At 42.3% G+C, this 27,398-nt stretch overlaps 1 long non-coding RNA gene across 1 annotated transcript; it reads right to left on the reverse strand.

Annotated features, from left to right (window-relative positions):
- Positions 1-19,643: 19,643 nt before the first annotated feature.
- On the reverse strand, positions 19,644-26,748 carry LOC128413750 (uncharacterized). The gene is made up of 3 exons (XR_008330434.1): positions 25,025-26,748; positions 21,501-21,568; positions 19,644-20,166 (listed from the first exon to the last, which is right to left on the reverse strand). It is a non-coding gene; the product is annotated as an uncharacterized LOC128413750 (long non-coding RNA).
- Between the last annotated feature and the right edge of the window lie 650 nt (positions 26,749-27,398).

The following is a 27,398-nucleotide window of genomic DNA, read 5'->3' on the forward strand; positions in this document are numbered from 1 at the left end:
GTGGAGACTGTTTCCCTCTAGAGGGAGCTTTTGAAACTGTTACAGGAGTGTAACTGGGGAATCGCCAGCTGCAAGATAAGAAATTGTGAGAACCAGAGATTGACCTTGGACCATTTAAAATGCTGACAGGAGAAGCCATTGTGACGGTATTATGTAAGATAAGCTATTCGCTGGAACAGCTTCATAAGAAGACGGATGACATGTCTTTTAAAATTGACAACTTGGAACAAAAAGTGACTAATTTGAGACAAAAAGTGAGCACCAATACAGAAATAATTCAGGACTTGGTACAGGAATCTACTTTGGCAGGACAAATTGTGGAGGAGAAGGAGAAAGCTGTTGTTGTTGAACCTAAAGTAATACAAGTGGGATCCTCAGTCTTACCGAAGCAAATTGAGGACTACAAGTTGAGGCCTTTTATGATTGAATCTAGAAAAAGTCAGATTTTGAGGATCGGATCCCGGCTTGGACGGAAGAAGGAAAGTTGGAAAGATCCCTCTATGCAGGGATTAACTGACTTCTGGGACATGGACTTGGGTCTGGAGGAGATTGAAGTTCTGGGGGCCTTTGGATTTGGAGGAATTTTGAAACATGTCTTGAAACACTTTATGGACCTTAGTTTCAACTATGGAAATTTGGCTGACCTGTCCAGAAGGAATAAAAGTATTGTTAGGTTGGAGTCTTCCCGAGATCTGCTCTTTAGCATTAAAGAATATGAAGAAGACCTGCAGAAGGGACCTGGAAAAGAGTTAAGAGCCTCGGACATAAGATCTCCAGGTTGATGGACTATATGGAATTGACGGAAAGGACTGGCAGAATCCGAAACCAGGGAGAGGAGATGGTGGAAGAAGATTGGAAAATTTAAAGTTTATATATAGAAATACTGTAAAATTAATGAGTGGTAGAAAAATGGTGGAATGAAATTTTATGGCCTTAGCAGAAATGTTATAAGGAGTTAAGCATATATAAGTATTTTAGTTTTAATGGAAAATAAGGTTAAAAAATATGTTAAGATAGTCACTTCCGGTCAGCGCCAGCGCTTAATGGCGGATTTCTCCCGGAGCTCCGGGAGAGATCTGCTTCGTGCGTTCGGGTCCTGCAGCCACGGCGGAGCGGGGACCCTCAAAAATCACAGGCGCGTAGCCTGTGAACTGGAGACTCGGCGGGCACCTTTGCGCCCCCCCGACGTTGTGAAATAGCCTTTTTAAAGGCTACGGAACAGCGGAGGGTGTGTGGAGCGGTGCTGAGAGTCGCTTTCACCCAGCCTGCGAAGCGAAGCCGCGTCGCCATTAGCGGAGAGCGCTGATTTCTTCCGGTGAATTTGGACTAAAAAGAACAACTTTCCGTGAGTAGGATTGAACTTTAAAATATAATTGGACGTTAAAATTAAGGAAATTGGGCACCGAGACGGACAAGCACTAAAAAGGAAGTCTGCTTTCCGTTCTGTAGCAAGATCAAAGCGAAAGGCATTCAAGCTGTAACTTTTTGAAAGGAGAGTTGTGGGAACTAAGAAATCCACCACCAAGCAAAGAACTCCCTCCCCGAAGGCAGGAGGGGGGGGAAGAAGATTTTACAGTGTTTTCCTGCCTGTTTTAAAAAGAAATTGAACTGTTTACTGCTGTTCTTAAACCTGGGGATCGGACTGCCGGAGAAAAGGAACCGGCTAAGGACTGTCGCTACAAGAAGGTAAAAAAGTAACTGTAACACTGACTTTGGCTACTCTCAACTTAGAAATACTTTACTTTGTTGCACAGCAAAGTTATATGCAGGATACTATTGATCTGGATCTTTTAAAAAGAAAAAAGAATATTTGAAAGGGACTTGGAGGGCTTTTGTTTGTTTTTTGGAAAGTGTGGGACTAACTTGAAGGCAAAGAATTGGTTTTACGCCCCCTAGAGGACTTGTGAATAGTTTCAGCAACAAGTGGAACTTAAAATTTGAGAACTTTTGTTTGACAGCTTAAGAGTGTGGGAATGACCTTGAGTGAAAGATTTTGTTATGGCAGATGGTAAAGAGAAAGAGAACTCACAAGAAACAACCTTGAGATCTGGCAGACAATACAAAGTCGATCTTTCTATGCAAAGAAGGGCTTCTGTATCAGGAGCCTCTGGAACTGCAGCTGTCTCAAAGGCAAAAGTGAAAATAATGTCTTCAGAAGAAGCATTTGCTAAGGTATTGGGGAAAATAAATGACTCTTTGGAGGAACTAAAAAAGCAAGGCGCAGAAACTAAAGTACAAGTTGCTGAAACAAACAAGAAAATTGAAGAAATCTCTGGGAAAATTGATTTAAATACAAAAAGTATAACTGACCTTGGGAACAAAGTGAACTCTAATGCAGAAGCAATTGGGAAATTACTGGAGGATTCATCTACAACACGAAAGATAGCTGAGGAAGCTAAAGAAACTGCAACTGCTGCCGAGGAAAAGTTTCCACCGGTGTACAGGAAACTAGATGAGTATGAGCTGGCACTCTCTATGCAGGATATGCAACGCAAGGAGAGGAACTTAAGGATCAGACTTGTGCCGGAAAAGGAAGGAGACAACTTGGTGGATTACTTGACAAAAGAATTCTCTGACTTCTGGAAGCAGGAGCTGGATAAGGAAGAATTTAAGATAGAGAGTGCATTTAGACTGGGAACAAGGCAGAGGAAGAACAGACCCAGAGATTGCTTAATAACTTTAAGATCAAAGGAGGAGAGAGATAAAATACTGAACCTGCACTACCAAACAACCCTTCAAATTGAAGATTTTCATATTGAGATTTTTAAAGATATTCCCAAAAGTATTTTAGATGCAAGAGGTTTTTACAAGGACTTGGTGACACTGCTGAAAAGGAACTACATACCATTCAGGTGGGAGTTTCCTCAAGGCTTGTCTTTTAAATACAAGGGGAAGAAAAGAAGAATAAAGACAGTGAGTGATAAAGACAAGTTTTTAGGAGAACACGAAGAAGACCTACAGAAAGAGACGTTTCCAGGACAAGGGCATCCTTCAAGCAAGGGACCATTAGACACGGATACGGAATCACCGACAAAAGAGGAACAACAATTGGGAGCTGTAGGAGGAAAGAGTAAATAGCCCCATCATGGCTCTGCAACTTTTAACCTGGAATTGTAACGGATTAAATATTCCCAGAAAAAGAAAAAATATATTTCATGTTTTAAAGAAAGACCAATTGGACTTGATTTGTTTACAAGAGACCCACGTGACAAGAGCACATAGAAAATTATTAATAAATAAAAGATTGGGACACGAATTTATATCTTCAGACAGAGTAAAAAAGAGAGGAGTGGTGATCTACGCAAAGGAAAGTTTGCAACCGAAACAAATTTTTAAAGATGAACAAGGAAGATATTTGGCAATTGAAATTCAATCTCAAGGAGAAAAGTTTTTGATAGTGGGAATCTATGCACCCAATGAAGGGAAAGCTGAATTCTTTAAGAAGTTGCATGAGACTTTGATGGACTATATGGATTACAATTTAATTATGATGGGAGACATGAATGGAGTAGTTTCAACAAATATGGACAAAGCACAAAGACAGGTAGTTACAAAAGACGGAAGACTACCAAAAACTTTCTTTGAAATGACTGACAATATGGACTTGATTGACATTTGGAGAACAAAACACCCATTAGAAAGAGAGGGAACCTTCTTTTCTGAAGCCAAAATGACATGGACATGGATCGACCAAATTTGGGTGACTAGCAGTATGGCGCCGAACATAAAGAAAGTGGAAATCTGCCCAAAAACCTTCTCCGACCATAACGCAGTAAAGATGGTGATGAAGCAAACAACAACTGGTTCCTTCAGATGGAGAATGAATGACACCTTACTTAGAGACGAGGAGATCTGTAAGAAGGCCCAAAAAACTTTGAAAGATTATTTTGAAATTAACCTAAGGACTAAAGTAGAAAAAAGAATAATATGGGACGCAAGTAAAGCTGTGATGAGAGGGTTTTTGATACAACAAAATACACTAAAGAAAAGAAAGCAAAATGAGAGGAAAGAGAAAATCTTGGAAAAGATAAAAGAAGGGGAAAGGAAACTAAGATTGAAGCCAAAATCGCAAGAGATTTTAAGAGAAATTAAATTATATCAAACACAATTTATGGAACTGATGAATCAAGAAATAGAATGGAAAATTAAACAAATGAGACAAAAGACTTTTGAATCTGCAGATAAATGTGGCAAGTTATTGGCTTGGCAAATAAAGAAGAGACAAAAACTCAACACGGTAACAAACATAGAAGTGGAAGGAAAGAACATATTTAACCCAGTGGAAATTAGGAACTGTTTTCAGAGCTACTTTAGACAACTGTACACACAAGGGCCGCAGAAAGAAATGGATATACAACAATTCCTCGAGAAAAATGGGCTGAAAAAGATTTCGCAGGAAAGTAAGACAATTTTGAACCAGGAGATATCAGCACAAGAAATAGAAGGTGCCATTCAAAGCATGACGTTGGGCAAATCTCCTGGACCGGATGGACTGACTTCCAAATATTACAAAGTTTTGAAGGAAGGGTTGATACAACCTTTGAAGGAAGTCTGCAACGAGATCATGGAGGGGAGAAGGGCACCCGACACGTGGAGTGAGGCTTACATCACGCTTATACCAAAGACAGAGACTGAAAAGACCCAACTTAAGAACTACCGACCCATCTCGTTACTAAATGTGGATTACAAAATCTTTGCTGATATTTTAGCAAAGAGATTGAAAAGAGTTCTGATGGAGGAGATTCATGGGGACCAAGCGGGCTTTCTCCCGAAAAGGCATTTGTCGGATAACGTAAGGAATATAATTGACATTTTGGAGAAGTTGGAAGTGAATATAAACACTAAGGCTGTTTTGATATTTGTGGACGCCGAGAAAGCCTTTGACAATATATCTTGGCGTTTTATGTTGAAGAACCTCCGGGGGATGGGGGTAGGCCAAGGGTTTGAAAATGGTATAGGTGCAATATACTCTGAACAGAAAGCAAAATTAATTGTAAATAATGTGGTTACAGAAGAGTTCAAGATTGAAAAAGGGACACGTCAGGGGTGCCCTATCTCCCCACTACTTTTTATATCGGTCCTGGAGGTTTTGCTTAATATGATTAGGAGGGACCAGTTGGTTAAAGGGATTCAGGTCGGAGCTAAACAATATAAACTGAGAGCATTTGCAGATGACCTAGTACTTACATTACAAGAGCCAGAAGCTAGCACGAAAAGAGTTTTGGAAATAATTCAAGAGTTTGGTCAAATGGCAGGATTTAAATTGAATAAGTTAAAGACTAAGGTATTGGAGAAAAATTTAACACAGGTTGAAAAAGAAAGGTTTCAGAATGAGACAGGGTTGACTGTGGTTAAAAAAGTGAAATATTTGGGTATAAATATGACAGCTAAGAATGTGAATTTATTTAAAGATAATTATGAAAAAACTTGGACAGAAGTGAAAAAAGACTTGGAGATTTGGTCAAACCTGAAGCTTTCCTTGTTAGGTCGAATTGCAGTTATAAAAATGAATGTATTGCCAAGAATGTTGTTTTTGTTCCAAGCATTACAAATAATGGATAAGATGGATTGTTTCAAGAAGTGGCAAAAAGATATATCTAAATTTGTCTGGCAGGGCAAGAAGCCCAGAATTAAATTTAAGATATTAACGGATTCAAAGGAAAGAGGGGGATTTGCCCTGCCAGACTTTAAACTGTACTATGAAGCGGCAGCTTTCTGCTGGCTAAGAGATTGGCTGCTTCTTGAAAACACAGACATTTTGGATTTGGAAGGTTTTAACAATGTTTTTGGGTGGCATGCATATTTGTGGTATGACAAGGTTAAAGCACATAAAGGTTTTAAAAACCATATTGTCAGAAAAGCACTACTAAATGTCTGGATCAGATATAAAGATTTGCTGGAAAATAAAACCCCAAGGTGGCTGTCGCCAATGGAAGCTAAGGCAGTTAAAAAGTTAAATATGGAGTCGAAGTGGCCAAGATATTGGGAAATTTTGGAAAAGGAAGGGGACAAACTGAGATTGCAGAGTTTTGAGAAACTAAAAGGGAAGGTGAGAGATTGGTTGCACTATCATCAAATAAATGAAGTGTTGGACAGTAAAAATTGGCTTCCAGGTGGAAAAATCAAAATTGGAGACTGAATTGTTAGAATCCAGTACTAAGAATTTGTCAAAAATGTACAATTTGCTGTTGAAATGGAATACACAAGATGAAACGGTTAAATCAAGTATGATTAAATGGGCTCAGGACATTGGTCATAACATTTTGTTTGCTGATTGGGAAAAGTTGTGGACCACCGGGATGAAATTTACGGCATGTAATGCCTTAAGAGAAAATATTATGGAAATGATCTATAGGTGGTACATAACCCCAGTCAAGCTTGCAAAGATTTACCATTTGCCTGATAATAAATGTTGGAAATGTAAAGAAAAGGAAGGTACATTCTTTCACCTTTGGTGGACGTGCCCGAAGATTAAGGCATTCTGGGAAATGATCTATAATGAACTTAAAAAGGTATTTAAATATACCTTCCCTAAGAAACCAGAGGCCTTTCTCTTGGGTATTGTCGGCCAAGGGGTGTTAAAGACGGATATAACTTTTTTTATGTATGCTACAACAGCAGCTAGAATACTTATTGCGAAGTACTGGAAGACACAAGATCTACCCACACTGGAAGAATGGCAGATGAAGGTGATTGACTACATGGGCTTGGCAGAAATGACAAGCAGAATCCGAAACCAGGGAAGAGAAGCAGCGGAAGAAGAATGGAAAAAGTTTAAGGACTATTTAAAGAAATATTACAAAATTAATGAAAGTTAGAATGATGTTGGACTGGAAAGTAAATGGTTACTATTAGCAATGGTTAAGACAAGGAGAATAAGGAAGATCAGTTTAAATTTAAATTAAAATAAGGGAAGATTTGCTGAGTAATTGATTAGAATCTGGAATACAGAAAAGGGAGGCATGAGGAAGTCGGGGAAGAAAGGTATAAGAAATTAAGATATGAAATGGTACTTGTTTCTTGTTTTGTTTTTGTTTTTGTTTGTTTATGTATTTGTTGTGTTTATGTTATGTTTGTGTGGTCATAAAAACCTTTTAATAAAAAAAAATTATAAAAAAAAATATGTTAAGATATTTATAATATGATAGAAAATAGAGAAAGATGGAAAGGATTTGCTAAAACAATTAATAGAAGTGGAATACAAAAAGGGAGGTGTGAGGAGGTCAAGGAAACAAGGGAATGAAAGATAGAGTATGGAAAAGGTGTGATGTATGTTTTTAAATTGTTTTTGTTTTGTTTTATTTAGGGTTAGGGTTGGGGATATGGTTTTGTTTAGTTTAGTTTAATGTGTTTAGGTTAATGTGTTTAGGTTGTGTTTTGTATTGTCTATATATTGTACTGTATTGTTTTTTTTCTTCTCTTGTCTTCTTTTCTTTTCTTTCCCTTTTTGTAATTTCTAAAAGTAATAAATATCATTTTAAAAAAAGAGATTTTGCCTTATGGTTGTTGCAAAATCACATGCCTATGTAACTTACAAGCTACATGTACTGGAATAATTTCATTATGGGGGAGATAATTATTGGGGTGTCCTCCCGCAGACATATGCAAGCTGATAGGGAACACTCATCTGTACAAAAATGCTGTCTGTTATAGAGGCACTATTCCCAGGCCCACAATGAATATTCAGGAGAGTTTTGCCTTAGAGGCAAGGATTCAACCATTTGATTATGTATTAATGTAGTGAATCCTTTCACAAAAAAATTACAACCTGAGTATTGGAATAGGTTTTCTGAGAATTGCCAACAAATAGGATGGGTGTTGTGCATTAATTAACATCTAAATGGTTTCAGGTTTTATATTTGAATATCGGCATGCAAGTATTAGCATTTAAATTGTTAGGAAATAAACTTCTGCTTGGGATCAGAATTTTATTAATGCGTTTATTAACTGGTAGTTTAAAATGTACTAAGCGCTATCAAAACGGTTTGCTTTTTAAGGTCAAGTGGAACAGTTCACTATCTCCGGGGCTCTGTTATGAGGAAGTCTCAAGTTCTTTGGTATCTCACCAGAGGTACCCTGAAAGTCCTTTCCACTACTGGTTCATCTGTAGGAGAATAGGGCTCCCCTGTCAACTCTCAGCACCCTTAGGTAAAGGTAAAGGGACCCCTAACCATTAGGTCCAGTCGTGACCAACTCTGGGGTTGCGGCGCTCATCTTGCTTTATTGGCGGAGGGAGCCAGCGGACTAAGCCGCTTCTGGCGAACCAGAGCAGTGCACAGAAACACTGTTTACCTTCCCGCCAGAGCGGTACCTATTTATCTACTTGCACTTTGATGTGCTTTCGAACTGCTAGGTTGGCAGGAGCAGGGACCGAGCAACGGGAGCTCACCCCGTCGCGGGGATTCGAACCACCGTCCTTCTGATCGGCAAGTCCTAGGTTCTGTGGTTTAACCCACAGCGCCACCTGCGTCCCTTACCAAACTACAATTCCCAGGATGCTTTGGGAAAGTCGTGGCTGTTTAAAGTGTTCTGACTTTAAATGTATAGTGCAGATAAGGCCCAGGGTTTTTGTTCTTTTTATTCTAGTTAACTTTTAACTGAGAAACAATAATGAAGAATAGGCAGTTTTGTAGGTCTGAGATTTCCTCTTCTCCTCTCATAACTTTGCTTATTTGTTCTTTCTATTCTTTACCTTTCTTAATGTGAGAAGGGTCACGTTGAAGCCTTACGTAGTGCCTTGTGATTTTTGTACCATTTTTGTGCATGGGAGAGAAGGATGGGTTTTTCATCAGCGTCCATTTTCCATCTAAACTTACCAGCAAGTCAACAGATTGCTGTCCAACACACTGAGTGCTAACTTCCAAGGCGAGTCCAGACGGCAAGAAGCAACACTCGGTAAGAAGATGCCAACATTCCTTTTAACTTCAAAGCAAATTCCAAGTAACAAAAGGATGAAGCGCAGGATTGTTAGCTACTTAAATATTCATTTTCCTTCATAAGCAGCTTGCAGGGCAGAGAGGGAGAGGGAGACAGACTTTGGATCCAAGTCTTAAGCAAGACCCCGATTCACCACTGAAATTCCGCCTTCAGACTGATGCAGCTATTTGTAAATTCAAAGCCAGCTGTAGATAATCTTCTAGGACACAGATCCAAGGATGGAGAAAGCTTTCGGAATTGGGGTGTGGAGCGAGAACAGCAAGGAATTCACCCAGTTTGGAAATCCCGTAACCATTACAAGCCAGGCACAACCCCTCTTGACATTTCACCTTGGCTTGTAATGCTTGGCCCCAGCCCTCTCATCTGGCAGCTTCCCTCCTTTCCAGCTTTCTCATACTTTCCAAAACATACCAAGTTAAGGGGGGAGCAGCTATGGGGAAAGCTGAACTACCAAAGCCTGCTTCTAAGCTGTCTCAAATTCTGTTGTTACATGCCACCCCAATGTCCACAGCAGTGTGAGGTTCCAGGGAGTTCCAGGTGCTTGCCCAGGGTCTGTCATTCCTTTTGGAAAAATGAGACACAGCAGGGACTGTGGTGTCTTTAGGATATACAGTGGTACCTTGGGTTACATACGCTTCAGGTTACAGACTCTGCTAACCCAGAAATAGTGCATCAGGTTAAGAACTTTGCTTCAGGATGAGAACAGAAATTGTGCTCCAGCGGTGCAGCAGCAGCAGGAGGCCCCATTAGCTAAAGTGGTGCTTCAGGTTAAGAACAGCTTCAGGTTAAGTACGGACCTCCGGAACGAATTAAGTACTTAACCCGAGGTACCACTGTATATCATTTATATACAGATATAGACAACCTAAGCCTAAAGTGGAGGGGTACACAGCATCAACATCCCAGCTTCGCTGCAGAGAGGTGCAGATTTAGATGGAGAGATCAGTTTTTGCAAAGCTCTTTTGGTTGCCCTCCATCACAACTTGTAAAAGTATGGGAAAGGGAGGAGAGGAGAGAAACTGGCAGCCAAGTGGGATGATGGCAGGCGAGCTTCCCTGGGCTGGGTTTTTCTAAGCCCAGCCAATTCAGAATGGATATGGGTGAGTTTCACTGCTCTCTATGGTTGCAGAAAGATAAATGCTGTATCAAATGCAAAGTTTGAAATTTTGTTCTATTTTTACTTTTATGAATTATTCAGTCGCATTGGTGTTGTTGTTTTTTTTAAAAAATGCAAAGCAGCAATTTATCCCTGGAAATGGATAGGACTCAACAAAGGGGTGTGTGAGAGATTAATACAGGAGGTTATTCATTTATTTACATGTTGGTCTCACTTTTCCATCACAGAAGTGGTCCTCGGAGCAGCTTACAATCGCAGTCAGGAAATTTACATAATAGAACCAAATGTAATCTGTCAATAAAAAAGTTCAGAAATCTACATAATGCAGAAATAACCAGAGAATATAAAACCAGATGGAGAATCATTAAACATGTTAAGCAAGATGTAAGAGGGTTGTCCCAAAAACCTTAGGAGAGAATGTTCTCATTTTCAGTCACCCTTACATGCCTTTAAGTGACATCATCATATGGCCACATGGTTTGACTACTTAATGTGATGTCATCCCATTCAATATTGTTGGAGCACTCTGATTTGACAGAATTATGCATGGGACTAATTCAGGAAGGAGTTAAAAGCAGAAACCGGGAAACTTAATATGCTGAACGTGCAGTTGCCAGCAAAACAGGATTATTTGTATAGTCTAAGTGTTTCTTGGGAGAGAGATTTACCTCGTGAAAGCTCTTTTTTTAATGCCAAAAATAAAAAGAGAATATTTGACACAGCTGTTTGTATGAAAATTCCGTCTAATATTTAAACAAAACACTTATCTCACAATATTCAGAGATAAGGGTAGATGCTGATGAGATCAGGAAGCACTACTGTGATCAATTATTTGTGTTTACAAACTCCAAATGTTTTGGTATGGTCTGTGAATGGTGTGTTCAAGTAGTGTGAGTGGTTGTTTGAACAGAGGAGCACGAAGGAGGAATTACCTGCAAAAACATAGTTCCATGATTTTAAAAAACATTATTGGACTCAACTAGCTTTGGTTTTCAGAGTGACAAGAAATAAGACATTATTATTTCTACAATTGCATTTCCCATCATGGTATGATATTGTTGTCTGCACACTTAGCTTGTGCAATTTCAGCTATATGTGGTTTAAGGCCTGCTATTCCATCAACGGTGCCTCTGAAAATTTTTACACATCACTTGGGAAGACAGGTGAACTAATGCCAGTGTAGTGGAAGAAGCAAAGATCACTAGTGTCAAAGCAACAATTCTTCAACATCAACTTCGTTGGACTGGTCATGTTGTTCGGATGCCTGATTATCGTCTTCCAAAGCAATTACTCTATTCCGAACTTAAAAATGGAAAGCATAATGCTGGTGGTCAACAAAAGAGGTTTAAAAACTATCTCAAGGCAAATCTTTAAAAATGTAGTATAAACACAGACAACTGGGAGACACTGGCCTGCAAGCTCTCCAATTGGATAACAGCCTTTACCAAAGGTGTCATGGGTTTTGAAGATGCTCAAACTCAGGATGAAAGGGAGAAACACGCTAAGAGGAAGGAACGCTTGGCAAACCCTCACCGTGATCAGCTCCCACCCGGAAACCTATGTCCCCACTGTGGAAGGACATGTGGATCCAGAATTGGCCTCCACAGTCACTTACAGACTGACTGTTAAGACCGTGTTTATGGAAGACAATTTTACTTGGCTACAAGTTTTCGCCAAAGAAGAAGGAGAAAGTTGAATTCCCACAAGTTAAATGCAGAGCTGCAGCATGGAGAGGACCTTTCTTGGGAAGCAGGACTGAGAAATTAAAAGAAGAAGAAGAAGAGTTTGGATTTGATATCCCGCTTTATCACTACCCTAAGGAGTCTCAAAGCGGCTAACATTCTCCTTTCCCTTCCTCCCCCACAACAAACACTCTGTGAGGTGAGTGGGGCTGTGAGACTTCAAAGAAGTGTGACTAGCCCAAGGTCACCCAGCAGCTGCATGTGGAGGAGCGGGGACGCGAACCCGGTTCACCAGATTACGAGTCTACCGCTCTTAACCACTACAAGCTCTTTCTGTACCAGATTGTCCTGGCACAAAAAGAGCTTCTAAGCTCTCTGCCTTGCTTCCCAATCAAGGTCTGGGGGGCTTCCATGAGATCTCACAGGAACTTGAATGACCCTGTGAGATCTCACGAGAGCATCCTGAGATTTCCAGAGCTGGCACACCAGTTCCCAAAGCCTAGATGCGCTCACATGGTGGTTCCTTTCCAAGTATTTGAGTATTTTTGCATATACACAGAAGCCTTGGAACAGAACCCTTGCATAAGACACGACAGTACTCTATTTTTAAAGCAGACTTATAACCATATGGCTTATAATAATTATGATTATTTAAGTAGAATTGCCTTTATTTGGCTGATGGCAATTTGTTTGAGCAGGCAGCTCTGCCTTCGTAAATGATATGGGCATACTTTGTGCATCACTGGATTTTTTCTATTTGTTGTGGACAGACTTCCAGTAATATTAACAAACTATACAAAATATGCACATGCAGATCACTCAGTAAAAGAGGCTAATCAAGATGTTTGTATGACATGGGGCTAGCCAGATTGGATGCCCTGCTTTTAAATTATTAGGCAACCGCAACAGTTTTGCAACTGCAAAAGAGTTCCTCTCATGGGGAAGAGGGCAGAATAAGACTTCTGTGGTTGGGATGTTATGGAACGTTCATATTTTGGGAGTTCTGCCCATAATGCACAGTAAATGTAAAGCCTGTCCATATTCTTTATTGCCGTGAATTGTTTCTCATAAGGATAATATACCAGTGGAACACAGTAAATGTCACATAAAAATGAAGCTGTTTCACATTATGTATATAATTGTCAAATTGCACGCACGCATCCTGTACATTTCCAATACGTAAACATTTGATTAGAAAAAAGAAAATCCATAATGTTATGCAGTTTAGAGTGGCATTTTTTCTCCCGCACTTGTAACGTTTTACTTTTTGGCTGCATATTATTAAAAATAAGCTTAGCTCTGTCGTTTTTAGAGGACTTTCTAGCGCCATGGTTTTTAGGAGCTTGTTTAGTCGCTGCCATGGCAACCGTTACCAACTGTTATGATTAGGAAAGATGATATCTTTGGAGATGATTTGGAGAAATTGTGAGGCATCAAAGACTCAGATGCATGGAGTCTCCAAATTCATGATTAGATTATCTGCTAAATCCAGGGGTAATCTTTCCAAGCCTGTCTCAGGAGACCAGTATTATGGTTTTATTAAAATGCCTACATCTGAGGTGCCTTCACTGCCAGTTTGCAAACATTTTCGTATACATACAATATTATTATATTATATTATATTATATTATATTATATTATATTATATTAACTACTACAACTAATAATAATAATAATGTTACATATAAATTATTTTATGATGATGATGATGATTTATTGACTTTATATACCACTCTATACCCGGAAGTCTCAGGGCGGTTCACAGAACAAAATCAAAATATAAAACCACAAAATATATAATCAAAATAAAAACAACAACCCACTATCCCCCCTCCCCCCAAAAAAACCCCCACATTTTAAAAGGGCATAGGATGTTAATCAAATCAACCAAAAACCTGGTGAAAAAGGAATGATTTTACCTGGCGCCTAAAAGTGTATAATGAAGGTGCCAGGCGAACTTCCATGGGGAGACCATTCCACCGATGGGAAGCCACTGCAGAGAAGGCCCCGTTCTCATATTGCCATCCTCTGGACCTCTTGAGGAGCAGGCACATGAAGAAGGGCCTCAGAAGTTGATCTGAGGGTCCGGGTAGGTCCATATGGAAATAGGCAGTCTTTGAGGTATTGCGGTCCTGAGCCGCTTAAGGCTTTATAGGTTAAAACCAGCACTTTAAATTGGGCTCGGAAACTAATTGGTAGCCAGTGCATTCAGACCAGGATCAGTGTAATATGCTCAAACCATCTTGCTCCAGTGAGCAACCTGGCCTCTGAATTCTGCACCAGCTGAAGTTTCCGAACTGTCTTCAGAGGCAGTCCTATGTATAATGCATTGCAGTCATCTAACCTTGAGGTTACAAGAGCATAAAAGGTAAAGGGACCTCTGACCTTTAGGTCCAGTCGTGGACGACTCTGGGGTTGCGGCACTCATCTTGCTTTACTGGCCAAGGGAGCCAGTGTACAGCTTCTGGGTCATGTGGCCAGCATGACTAAGCCACTTCTGGTGAACCAGAGCAGTGCATGGAAACACCATTTACCTTCTCGCCGGAGCGGTACCTATTTATCTACTTGCACTTTGACATGCTTTCGAACTGCTAGGTTGGCAGGAGCAGGGACCGAGCAACGGGAGCTCACCCCGTCATGGGGATTCGAACCGCCAACATTCTGATCAGCAAGCCCGAGGCTCTGTGGTTTAGACCACAGCACCACCCGCATCCCAGAGCATAGACAACAGTAATTAGGTTATCCCTGTCGAGATAGGGGTGAAGCTGGGCCACCAGCCGAAGCTGATGGAAGGCACTCCGGGCCACTGAGGCCACCTGAGCTCAAGCAACAGCAAAGGATCCCAAGCTATAAGCCTGCTCCTTCAGAGGAAGTGTAACCCCATCAAGAGCAGGCAATCTCCCACCCATATCGTCTAGGGAACCACCCACTAACATTGCCTTAGTCCTATCTGGATTGAGATTCAGTTTGTTGGCTCTCATCCAGTCTATTACCGAGTCTATTACTGGTCCAGCACTTCCACTGCCTCACCTGAAGATGTAAAGGAGAAATAGAGCTGAATATCATCAGCATACTGCTGACCACGTACTCCGAACCTCCTGATAACCCCAGCCCTAGTGGTTTCATGTAGATGTTAAAAAATGTGGGTGATAGGATTGAGCCCTGCGGAACCCCACATTGAAGGTTCCATGGGGCTGAAAAGCATTCCCCAAGCAATACCCTTTGGGAACAACCATCCAAGTAGGACTGGAACCACCGCAAAGCGGTGCCACCCACCCTTAGTTCAGATAGTCACTCCAGAAGGATACCATAGTTGATGGTATCAAAAGCTGCTGAGAGGTCGAGAAGAATCAGCAGGGACATATTTCCCTTGTCTCTCTCTCGACAGAGGTCATCGTACAGGGCAACCAAAACAGTTTATGTGCCAAAACCGGGCCTAAACCCCAATTGAAATGGATCCAGAAAATCAGTTTCTTACAAAAGTGCCTGGATCTAGTGTGCGGCCACTCACTCCAGAACCTTGCTCAGGAAAGGGAGATTAGCAACTGGCCAGTAGTTAGTTAGGTTTTCTGAATCCAGGGAAGGATTCTTAAGGAGTGGTTTTTACCACTGCCTCCTTCAAACAGGCAAGGACCACCCCTTCTTGTAAAGAGGCACTGATCACCTCCCTGGCCCATCTAGGAGGCAATTTTCATAAGGTTCTAAAAATAACATCATTTTCAATTATCCCAACCCCCAGCCAGATACCCAAAGATCGACAAATGTCTGTGGGAGAGACAAATAGGGAGTGGGAAAATCAAATCCAGGAATGTATTTACATCTGTGCAAATATCTTCTTCTTTTTTAAGTCTCTCATTTTTTCATTATTATTTTTTAAGTATTCACCAGAGGACAACCTGAGCTTAGGATGGGAGATAAATTCATTTGACTGGCATTTTAATTTGAACCTGCCTAATCCTTCCTGATCCAAAACACGAATCAAAGTGCAGCTGATCTTCAAAATTCTCACTTCTCAGAATTTTGTGACGTAGTTCTCCATCCAAAAAAAGTACACAAAAATGTGTGTATTAATGGGAAGTGTGCCCAAATCTGTACATTGCTAAGCAGTTATGTAGAAAAATGCATCAAAAGGAAACTCAGAAGGGAGGGACTTGAGGAAGTCAACCAAGATATTTAAAAGATTGGATTTGTGAAGAATTAAGTTTGTTGTTATTGTTTATCTGTTTATTGTTCCCCCTTTTTTCTGTCTTCTTTTTTCTTTTTCTGTTTTTGTGTATCATTTTGCTTTGTGGTTTGTGTTATCACTGTGGAAAATTTAATAAAATTTGTTTAAAAAAAAGAAAAAAGCATCAAAGCAGGACACCACCCAAGGAGTTTAACTTGAGCAGGGTCAGACATGGTTTAGAATTACAAGCCTCAGAAACAAACAGTTTGAGCATGCACAGGGTGCAAAACCTTTTTAAAAAAATCATCTCAATCATCCTCATCCATTTAAAAAATGGTAGGAGTAAAAAAAGAAAAAGAAATAAATTGTTTTTCCAACCTGGACACAGATGGGTGGAAGCTCCTGGCCACAGAAATACTTTTGGACTGAGATTGGCTGAGTGCTCCAGAGACCTTATTGGCCAGAGAATGGGCGATTGACATAAATGTCTCCCTGAGCCTCTCTAAATTCACTTGTTCAACAACGGCTGCAATGGTTGCCAATTTGTTTCCAGGCACAATTCATAGAATCATACATAGAGTTGTAGACTTGGAAGGACCCTCAAAGGCCATCTAGTCTAACCCTCTGAAATGAAGGAATCTTTTGCCCAAGGTGGGGCAAGAACCCACAACCCTGAGATTAAGACTTTCACGCTCTACTGACTGAGCTATCCAGCTATGCCTATTTGAAACATTGGTTTCTATTTTGCTTGGATCCAGGATATTTGAAGGACCAGAATGCCTGCTCCATATTATGGAAGCCTTCTTCTGCATCCTGTGTGTCAGATGCACAATTTATTGAGAGAAGGAAAGGCCCACTTTGTGGAGGAACCCGGATCACAGTAATATTGATACAGCCTAATGCCAGTACTTCTACCCATGTTTACAAGACTGAAGCAAGCTTCAATGCTCGCCGTGGGATTTACTCCCTTCTGCATAGGTTTGAAATCAAATACTTTATTCAGGAGAAATTCCCATCCAAATTAAAGCGTTTCAACCCCCAATCGAAAGCGTGAAATATTCAGAGCACTATTCATTAATTCCCACCAGGCCATTCAGATATATTAGGCTGCAAGGATTCTTTTTTTTCTTTCCTGTCAGAAAAGCAAAATCAGATGAGGAAAAATGTGGTTTAGTGTTACTTGCAAAAGATCCAGAATAACAGTTGAATCATGCCTGTTCTTGTCTTCTCTTGCACAATTGTTCCTTGCATATCAAGTGCATCTCTTCCTTCCTCCCCTTCCCCATACCATTTATTTCCAGGAACCTCTAATGAAGTACATCTTGAGTTTCCTTTTCATGGCTAATGAGGAGACAACAAGAATTTGACTAATACTAGTACAATTACTGAAGCAGTGAAGCGTGCATCCCTGATTAGATGTGATAATTTGCAAGGCTGGGCTCTTCACATTAAGTTTGCAAACAGTTTAAAAATCGCTTCCCCCTATTTATCCAGCTAATCTCTGTTAATGACTCCCAACCCCAAAAAGGAAAGAGAAAATGTCTTTAAAATCCTATATTTCATTCAGGAAACTTGCAAATGGAGCAGAAGTGGAACTTGTGGGAAATCTATTTCTGAGGATTTTCCAGTGAAGGGACACAGCTGGCTTTTCACCAGGCTTCAATATTCATAACCGCTTGAAAACAACAGACATACTCCCAGACACAAGCACATGGGCGTTCACAAATGCTCTTACGTTAATCTTCTTCTGGTTGTAAAAATTACTTTATTACATCGATATTGAAATCGAATGCCCCCAATTACAACAACTTTGTGTAAAATCAGATGTACCTGACATTGACTCCAGTTCAATGTAAAAAATATATATGAAAAGATTATTGTCTGTAGAACAGGAGTTCAATTTTGTGAGATGTCAACTGGGATCTGTGAAGACGCGGTGTGACGCAGCAGCTAAAAAAGCCAATGCAATTCTGGGCTGCATCAATAGGAGTATAGCATCTAGATCAAGGGAAGTAATAGTGCCACTGTATTCTGCTCTGGTCAGACCTCACCTGGAGTACTGTGTCCAGTTCTGGGCACCATAGTTCAAGAAGGACACTGACAAACTGGAACGTGTCCAGAGGAGGGCAACCAAAATGGTCAAAGGCCTGGAAACGATGCCTTATGGGGAACGGCTAAGGGAGCTGGGCATGTTTAGCCTGGAGAAGAGGAGGTTAAGGGGTGATATGATAGCCATGTTCAAATATATAAAAGGATGCCACATAGAGGAGGGAGAAAGGTTGTTTTCTGCTGCTCCAGAGAAGCGGACACGGAGCAATGGATCCAAACTACAAGAAAGAAGATTCTACCTAAACATTAGGAAGAACTTCCTGACAGTAAGAGCTGTTCGACAGTGGAATTTGCTGCCAAGGAGTGTGGTGGAGTCTCCTTCTTTGGAGGTCTTTAAGCAAAGGCTTGACAACCATATGTCAGGAGTGCTCTGATGGTGTTTCCTGCTTGGCAGGGGGTTGGACTCGATGACCCTTGTGGTCTCTTCCAACTCTATGATTCTATGATTCTAAGATCCTTGATGATAATTCTATGGGGTCTCTCAATCTCCTAGTCTTTAACTAACAGAGATGCAGTGGTGCTGTGGTCAAACCACCGAGCCTCTTGGACTTGCTGATCATAAGGTCAGCAGTTTGAACCTGCACAATGGGGTGAGTTCCTGTTACTCTGTCCTAGCTTCTGCCAACCTAGCAGTTTGAAAGCATACCAGCGCGAGTAGATAAATATTATTATTATTTATTGAATTTATATACCACCCAAAACTGGGGGGACTGCTGTCGCAGGATAGTAAACAGTGTTTCTGTGCACTCTAGCTTCCGTCACGGTGTCCTGTTGCACCAGAAGCAGTTTAGTCATGCTGGCCACATGACCCAGAAAGCTGTCTGTGGACAAACACCGGCTCCCTTGGCCTGAAAGTGGAAATGAGCGCCACACCCCATAGTTGAATTTGACTGGACTTAACCGTCCAGGGGTCTTTTCCTTTTTATCTAGTCTTTAACTCACATACTTTTTTCCTTCCAGCTGGCTGGGAAAACTAACACTGAATGGTTAACACCTTATCTTAACTTCTGCATAAAGATAAAGTGCTTATTGTGTCAATAAATGAGAATTTTTATCGCATTGAAGACATTTAGACCCTCAGTACCACAGGTATGCAGTGTTTCATTCCCTCCATTCATGTCCTGCTCATCCTGCTGCCCTTTTAGTAATACCTTCATTTAAAAAGCGGGAGACATGTGACTTTCAAACACCATTGAACAACTTGCCTCTTTTTGTAGAAAAATACATGGTGTGTGAAGTGGCATAGGTCGGGGAGAAAGTTGTGCATATTTTAATATTCATTTGATGTCAAAATACAGCAGGGGGGGAATCTTCTTTATTGACATTGAAGCCAACATTTATTGAAGAAGAAGAAGAGTTTGGATTTGATATCCCACTTTATCACTACCTGAAGGAGTCTCAAAGCGGCTAACATTCTCCTTTCCCTTCCTCCCCCACAACAAACACTCTGTGAGGTGCGTGGGGCTGAGAGACTTCAGAGAAGTGTGACTAGCCCAAGGTCACCCAGCAGTTGCATGTGGAGGAGCAGAGACGCGAACCCGGTTCACCAGATTACGAATCTACCGCTCTTAACCACTACACCACACTGGCTCTCTATTGACCACTTGATCTCCTGCAAAAGAAAACCCAAAAACATTTTAAAAAATCTTAATATATTGCCTGCATAGAAAACAAGGTGCATATTTGACAGGCAAGTGTGATACTGTTCCTCCCCACCTCCCCCTCAGTCTGTCTGCATCTTCATGAGACAGGAGATTTTCTTTTCCATGACAACTTTGCAAGACTGACAGATACCATTTTCAGATCTTACTTGCTTTTCTTCAGAGGCAACGTGTATGCTTTCAACAGTCACTCAGATCTGAAACAGGTAATTCACCCTCGTACCTGCCAGAGAGGCCTTTGAAGCCTCAGGCAATGATTTGTGTCAGATTTCAAACACTAAAGCAGGATCAGATCTTGATGGTTGTGACTTCGGACATGATCTTACCAACACGTCTGGGTATGTGGGCATATCGGGGTTTCTCTTAACCGCTTGGCTACAATAGCCACTTTTGCTGCCTCCCTTTCTGTTAACTGACCTTGCTCCTCTGTCGTTAGCAGCAACCTGACGGATCAGCATTTAGCTTAGCAAAGACTTCACTGGCATGGAAATAAAGCTGAAGAGAAAATATAATTTGTGTAATTTCTCCATTGCAGGCTGCCATTGAGAGTACGGACATTGGGGCCAGAATATGCTGATTGCGGCAATCATAGCAACCACCGGTGATATTTTTTCTGGAAAAAGAGGTGCCGGAACTCACTGTGAACACCTCCCTTGTTGTCTTAGAATGGCAATGGTGCCTACCTGAGAGGTGCCAGAACTGAGTTCTGGTTGGGGGGAAAGCCCTGGCAACCTCCCAACCACACAATCACTTGGTTCCCTTCAGGTACTGGTCCCAGGGCCAGTTTCTGAGGGAAACTGGGTAGGTCATGGTAGCAGGCCGTGTGGTGGGGCAGGGGCCCTCATGTCATCTCCTGACAGTGGAGTTGTTGCTGCTTCTTCAGGGAGTTAGGGGACTGCACCTCAACACCTACACTTCTCAATTAGCAAAGAATTACATCTGTTCCCTAAAAGTCGGTGGGTAGATCACTGGGGAAGCTGAGCTATAGGAGAGATCTCGAGGGAAAGAATCCTATCATTGCTGCCGGGACAGGAAAAACTAGGAAGACGAGACGCATGAGCCACATCAACGGAATGGAATCCTAGCATTGCTGCTTGGTGTGAGATGTGCAAGGAAGAGATGTCAACAGAAGAAAGAAAAAATTGGTATGGGGTGATCCTTGTTTCAAGCATGAGTTTGACACTCTTCCTCTCAGCTGTGCAGGGCAAGGAAGGCACTTCTGCAATCCTTCCTTTAGAAAAAGAAGAAGAAGAGTTTGGATTTGATATCTCGCCTTATCACTACCCGAAGGAGTCTCAAAGCGGCTAACAATCTCCTTTCCCTTCCTCCCCCACAACAAACACTCTGTGAGGTGAGTGGGGCTGAGAGACTTCAAAGAAGTGCGACTAGCCCAAGGTCACCCAGCAGCTGCATGTGGAGGAGCGGAGACGCGAACCCGGTTTCCCAGATTACGAGGCTACCACTCTTAACCACTACACCACACTGGCTCTTAAGACAGGGATGGTGAATCTGTGGTCCTCCAAATATTGATGGACTACATCTCCCATTTTCCCTCGCCATTGGCAATATTGGCTGGGGCAAATCAACATCTGTTTGTTCTCCCTGACATGGTCTTCTTTGAGTTTCTAAGAAGAAGGGAAAAAAGCCAGACTGCTTTCCACTCGGTTAATGTGTGGCCTTACTTTAAATAACACTGAAATAACCAAGCCACAAAGGGGAGGGGAGGCATGGTATTTGCCCCACAAAATCACGACTCCCTGGCCCCAGCCCCATTATGTACCCATTTATGTCTATGATCTACGCAGCCCACCTAGTAGAAAGAGACCTACTGGCCTGAGCTGTTAAGCACTTTGAAGTGCCAGCGCGAAATGGCATCCTCAACCGGTTACTTTGCCCGCTGTAAGGAAGAGAGGAAAAACACTTGACGGTTACCTAGCAACTGCCAAACACCCTCCCAACCTGGAACAGCAAGGCAGCCAGTTGCCAGTGCCATGCAGATTGCAGGATGCTATCTGGCTCATTGCCCGCCAGTGTGTAAGGAGTGCTGTTCTGCTCACACGGTGCTCCCTGCAGGCCTTGCCCCCATGAACACAATGGCAAGGCCAGCTTCTTTCAAACGTCCTATAAGGGCTAAGTGTGCACAAGTCAGGGATTTTGCAAATTTGTGGCGGCAGGCTCTTCCTCAAATCCACACGCACTCATGGGAACATCTGTCTGCTCCATGCCGCCACTTTAATGCCTCACCCAAACCGCCCCACCACCATGTGTATTCCGTGAACTCAAATATAGAGTCTGAAAAGGGATTTCCCCTCAGGCAGAAGATCTCGAGGTGCAGCAAAGCACTCTGGGACAAAGCAGCAACCGTTAGAAAATGCAGTTACCGTGGCAAGGCTCAAGAAGTAACATTACAGGTGCCCTTTCCACAAAATCAAAAACTGTGAGGGGTGTGCGTATAGAGGGAGAGCAGGATCACATGTACTGTATAATCAGCACCTGCAGACTTTACACGTCCCAGGTCTCTGTGCATCCAACAGAAGCTTCCCTTCCAGGGCTAAAAGAACCCTCCCCCTTTAATGAGGAGGCCGTTTTTATTGGCGGCAAGGAAGGAAAAGGGCTAAAAACTCACACAACACAGTCCTGATACGGGAGTAATGACTGCTCCTCACATTAAACGGGGGGCGCCCTTTGCGTGGACATGGGCAGCCCCTGGACCATGTGCGGCTTCATCAGCACAGGCTTGGCTTCGCCTTCCCCAGGTGGGATACCTGGAGGTCTCCACCTACCTCAGTCATTTGTCCAATCCCACCTGGGGAAGCATTGCCAAGGTGACCAGGCTAGGTATAGGAGGGACTGCCTGCCCACACAATAGAGGGAGGATCTTACCTGGGAATCTTCAGTTGGCTCCAGAGCTTCTCCCACCCTACCCCCCCCTCAGTTAAGATTTATTTTGCAGGTTAACCTTTTCTTCACAGGTATGCGAGCGCTGCTACGTCAAGGTCACTGTTGAAGGGCCGGAAAGGAATTCCCCTGCATTGGCAGGTTTTGCCTTTCCCGTAGCAAAATGTCACAACTTTGGCGGTATCAGGCCTTGGGCGGAATCCTTTAGTCTATTTTCCTGTATTGGGGGGGCATGCAGCGGTGACCCACACCCCCTTCCTCTTTGTGGCGGTGATACCAGGGTTCCCCGTTAAAGGGGTTTGTGAGGGGAGGCTTTGACCGTACGCCGAGAGGTCGTCATTGCCCTCCCCTGCAACAGCAGCGTAACGGGGGTGGCTATCTCTGCTTGAACATATGTTCTCCAGTGTCGGCCCATCCCACACACACACTGGATAATCCTGATGTTCCCCAGATCCCCGGCTGGGGACTGGGAGGGATAAACGCCCAATGCCTGAGCCAAGGTCTACCCACATCTGAAATATAATAAAGTTGTGGCCAATTTAATCCCATAGCACGTTGCCTTGTTATTCGACATGAGGGGGGGCCGCCCAGGGTTTGGGGGACTCCGCCTGTCCACGCAAACATTAATATGTTAAAAAGACCCAACCCAGAACACAACTTCAAGTGATGTAGTTAGCATTGTGTCTAGTGAGGGGGCAAATGAGAGGTGATCATGCCACATGGGTCCTCCCCACAGCGCCAGATTTAGGGCAATGCAGGCAGTTGTCTCGCACAGGGCACTGAGCCAAGGGGCTGCAAAATTGAGAAGATCCATCGTTGAGAAGATCCGTTTGGGGGCACCAAATTTTGACCTCGCCGAGTGCCCCATATGACCAAAGATTACCAAAGTCTTCCCTGCCCTCCATTTTTATAGCACAGAACAGCATTTGCATTGAATACGGTGGTTTCATTTTTCAAGGCATGCTTCAGCTATTCTCGTGGTGGGCTATTGCATCTTAGCACACACTTTGGGAATCCTCGATCTAACTTCTGTGTTCCTCTGCGTATTTTCCTTAGAAGACGTTCTGATCAACAGAAAAGGGACTGGCTGTCGTTTAAGCCTGTTTGGAATCCCTGCATCAGGCACCAGCTTTTGTTTATAAAATAGGCGCAAGATTCAGTAAGAACATTTGTGTCAACCATAGATAATTGCATTTGGCACATGGAAGAAGCCAGACAGTATACACTGGTGATGATATGCAATTATAGGGGATGGAATTCTTTGTGCATCTGGCGAGGAAGTTTTCTAATGTGCAGAAATTTTGACGGAGCTTGTTTAACTGAAGGCTGTTTGCAATCCAATGTGACATTCACATCAGTATGTATTCCTACTGGAGTACATAAATATGCACTCCAACAAGAACACATACAGATGTGAGTAAAGGGACTGAACATTTGGAATGTTCCCTTGATTTTTCTAGGAATAGTGGCTGTTGTCTATCAGGCTTTGTTTACTTTGCCAATGGCTTGTCATGAGTTCTCACAACAAAGGTTTTAGTTATAACCAGACCCAATAAATTGCACCAATGGTGTAATGATTTATGCAAGAGCTGTGGGTTTATCCTGCTTTCTTCAATGCCTTACCCACTAGCTTCTCTTGTACCTCTCTGTACCCGTCAGAATGACCTTCATTTTTTCAAAATCTGGATCAAGTTATAAAACCTACCCAACTCCACAATCTGAAGTAGGTGTTAAGGAAAAGATACAATCATCAGAAACAAAGTCATCAGAAAGCTCCTAAGATTAGATAAACAAATTATACATTGGCCATTGATTAGGGTTGCCATACATCCAGAATTTCCCAGACATGTTTGGTATTCAAATGATTAAATTAACACCCGGGGGGATTTTAAAAAATTAGCAAAATGTTTAGGTTTTTGCCAACAATTTTTGTGTTTAGGTATCACTCTTTGCCTCTTGTGGGTGAATTCCGAAAAGCTCAACAACTTTTGTGTCCGGATTTTTACTTCTTGAATTATGGCAACCCTACCATTGATAGTGAGGGACGCAGGAGGCACTGTGGGTTAAACCACAGAGCCTAGGACTTGCTGATCAGTAGGTCAGCGGTTTGAATCCCCGCGATGGGGTGAGCTCCCATTGCTTGGTCCCTGCTGCTGCCAACCTAGCAGTTTGAAAACACATCAAAGTGCAAGTAGATAAATAGGTACTGCTCTGGCGGGAAGGTAAACGGCGTTTCTGTGCGCTGCTCTGGTTCGCCAGAAGCGGCTTAGTCATGCTGGCCACATGACCCGGAAGCTGTATGCCGGCTCCCTTGGCCAATAAAGCGAGATGAGCGCCGCAACCCCAGAGTCGGCCACGACTGGACCTAACGGTCAGGGGTCCCTTTACATTTACCTTACCATTGATAGCAAAGATCAAGATTCAGAAATGTAAAGGAGAATGACTTGCCAGATACCTTTAAGGGTTCCAATGCAAAAACAATGTCAAAAAACCAGGCAATGTGACTGGAGTCATTCAACCCATCCGTGTCTTGTCTTGTGAGAACCATCTTGCTTCTGGATTCTATACCTTCCTGGAACTTTGCACCAGGCCACTGAGAGCCACTGCTACAGGCAATATAGTTGCCATTTCCTGGCTCTAAGACCTGTGGGTGTGACATCATTCTGATGCAAGAATGCAATTCCCCATGGAAACAAAGCATTCGTGCTTACAATTGGTTCCATGGTCTGGGAGTAGGCAGACATCCATTGCCTGACATTGAAACCAGAACATTCAGAATTATTTAGGCAGCTTGGCACAATAATATTCAAAAGAAGTTTCATCAGTTTGTCCCAGCTCTTGAACCAATATAGATGCTGTCTGAGAGTTGAAAACAAACAGATAAAGAAAACCAGCTGTATATTGAACATGGTGATAGAGGTTCTTCTGTCAACTGGCTTACACCAATAAAATTTCGGCCTAGAGATTATTCATGTTCGCTTGGGGAAGATAATCCAGTCCAATGCCTTTGTTTATTATGGGTCTGCCTTGAGGTGGGGAATCCCCATTCACTGGTGACTGAAAAGAGAGTGTTATTCAAGCCATGGAAAAAGTCAGTGGGTGTGCCGCCCATCTGTAAAAAAGCCCAGTTCCAGCTATGTTGCTTGTTTAATGGAGATCCTTAAAATTAATAGCAGGGTAAGCCCATTTGACAAGGCACTAACTAGTTGTTCTTAAAACATTTTAGTCTGTTGTGTTTTTGTGTTGATTAGCATGTGGGGAGCCGACGTAAATTGCTTGAACCCTAAAGTTAAGTCTCTTGCCTCAGAAAACCTTATGGCTTAGGAGTTTATTTTCACACTCAAACGTTTAAAACAATTAACTCATTCATGGGAGAGGACTTTAAACTGAGCTCATCTGAGTTAAAATATATATATACAAGAGTGTTATTCATGAGTGAGCTTGTTTTCCCTCCAAATCGTGGGTTGCTTGAAACCAAAAGCTGAAGGAAAACATTGCTCTTAAACTTAATATGCTACTAGCCAGTGGAAGTGGGTGCAATGCCACCAGATTTATCTTCCCCTGTCATTTCAAATGCACGCCTTGCCCAGCCTATGCAACCCTTCCTGCCATTTCCATCCTGCTCTTTATTTATTTTTAAAATGTAAAGCCAGGTTTGTTTGTTTAGACAGGTAGCTTACTGCCCTGCTCAAAATTATTATTATTTTTCTGGTGTATTGGGATTTGACAGGGATGAAGAAAAACATCAGCCATTTCTTCCCGTTGTCCTTACCTCATCTTCAGGAGAATGTTTGCAGCTGTCTCTAGCGCCATTCGAGGCAGTAATTCATCTCCAGATGCAGGCTAAGGCCTAAAAACCTGCTGACGCAGACACTTGCAGTTGCTGATACCTTGACTTCTAGACAGGCATGTTTAATTTGTACAATGGCCTCAACTTAAGACCGCTATTCCCTTCTATAAAACCCCCAAGGCAAATTCATTGCAGGGTAGACTTTACCATCGGGGGCAAAAACAAACAGTAACACTCCAAAGTCCCTGCCCTGGGTTTTTCTTTTCTCTTTTCTAGGTAGCCAATTAAAACTGAGGTAGAAATGATTCATGAATTAACAAAGAGTTGACAGGGAGGGTAGGACTTGAACCAATGGCTTCAAGTTACAAGAAAGGAGAGTGCGACTAAACCAGGCATAGGCAAACTCGGCCCTCCAGATGTTTTGAGACTACAGTTCCCATCATACCTGACTACTGGTCCTGTTAGCTAGGGATGATGGGAGTCATAGTCCCAAAACATCTGGAGGGCCGAGTTTGCCTATGCCTGGACTAAACATACAGAAAACCTTTCTGACAATAAGAGCTGTTTGACAGTGGAACAGTCTTCCTCAGGAGGTTGTGGACTCTTCTTCCCTGGAGGTTTTTATGCAGAGGTTGGAGGGACATCTGTCATGGATGCTTTAGCTGAGATTCCTACATTGCAGGGGGTTGGACTAGAGGATCCTTGGTGTCCCTTCCAACTCTACAATTCTATTATTCTATGACCCGAGACATTTTGCTGCCTTAAGCAGAGTCCAAATGACACCTCCATGGTGCTATGGTCAACATTTTCAAAAGTCTTGCTACCCCATTCCGATACCAATTCTTGCTTTCATCTATCCCTCTCCACCATCCCCACTAATGATGCTGCCGGAAGCAGGGTGAGTCACTTGGCTGTGTTCAGTGCCAGATTTATGTATAAGCTAAACAAGCTATACCTTAGGGCCCCACTCTCTTGGGGGCCACCAAAAAATGAAAAGGAAAACAACAACTGGATGTGCATTTCCAAAATATAAGATAAA

The sequence above is a fragment of the Podarcis raffonei genome, chromosome 5 (assembly GCF_027172205.1).
Source record: "Podarcis raffonei isolate rPodRaf1 chromosome 5, rPodRaf1.pri, whole genome shotgun sequence".
NCBI lineage: Eukaryota > Metazoa > Chordata > Lepidosauria > Squamata > Lacertidae > Podarcis > Podarcis raffonei.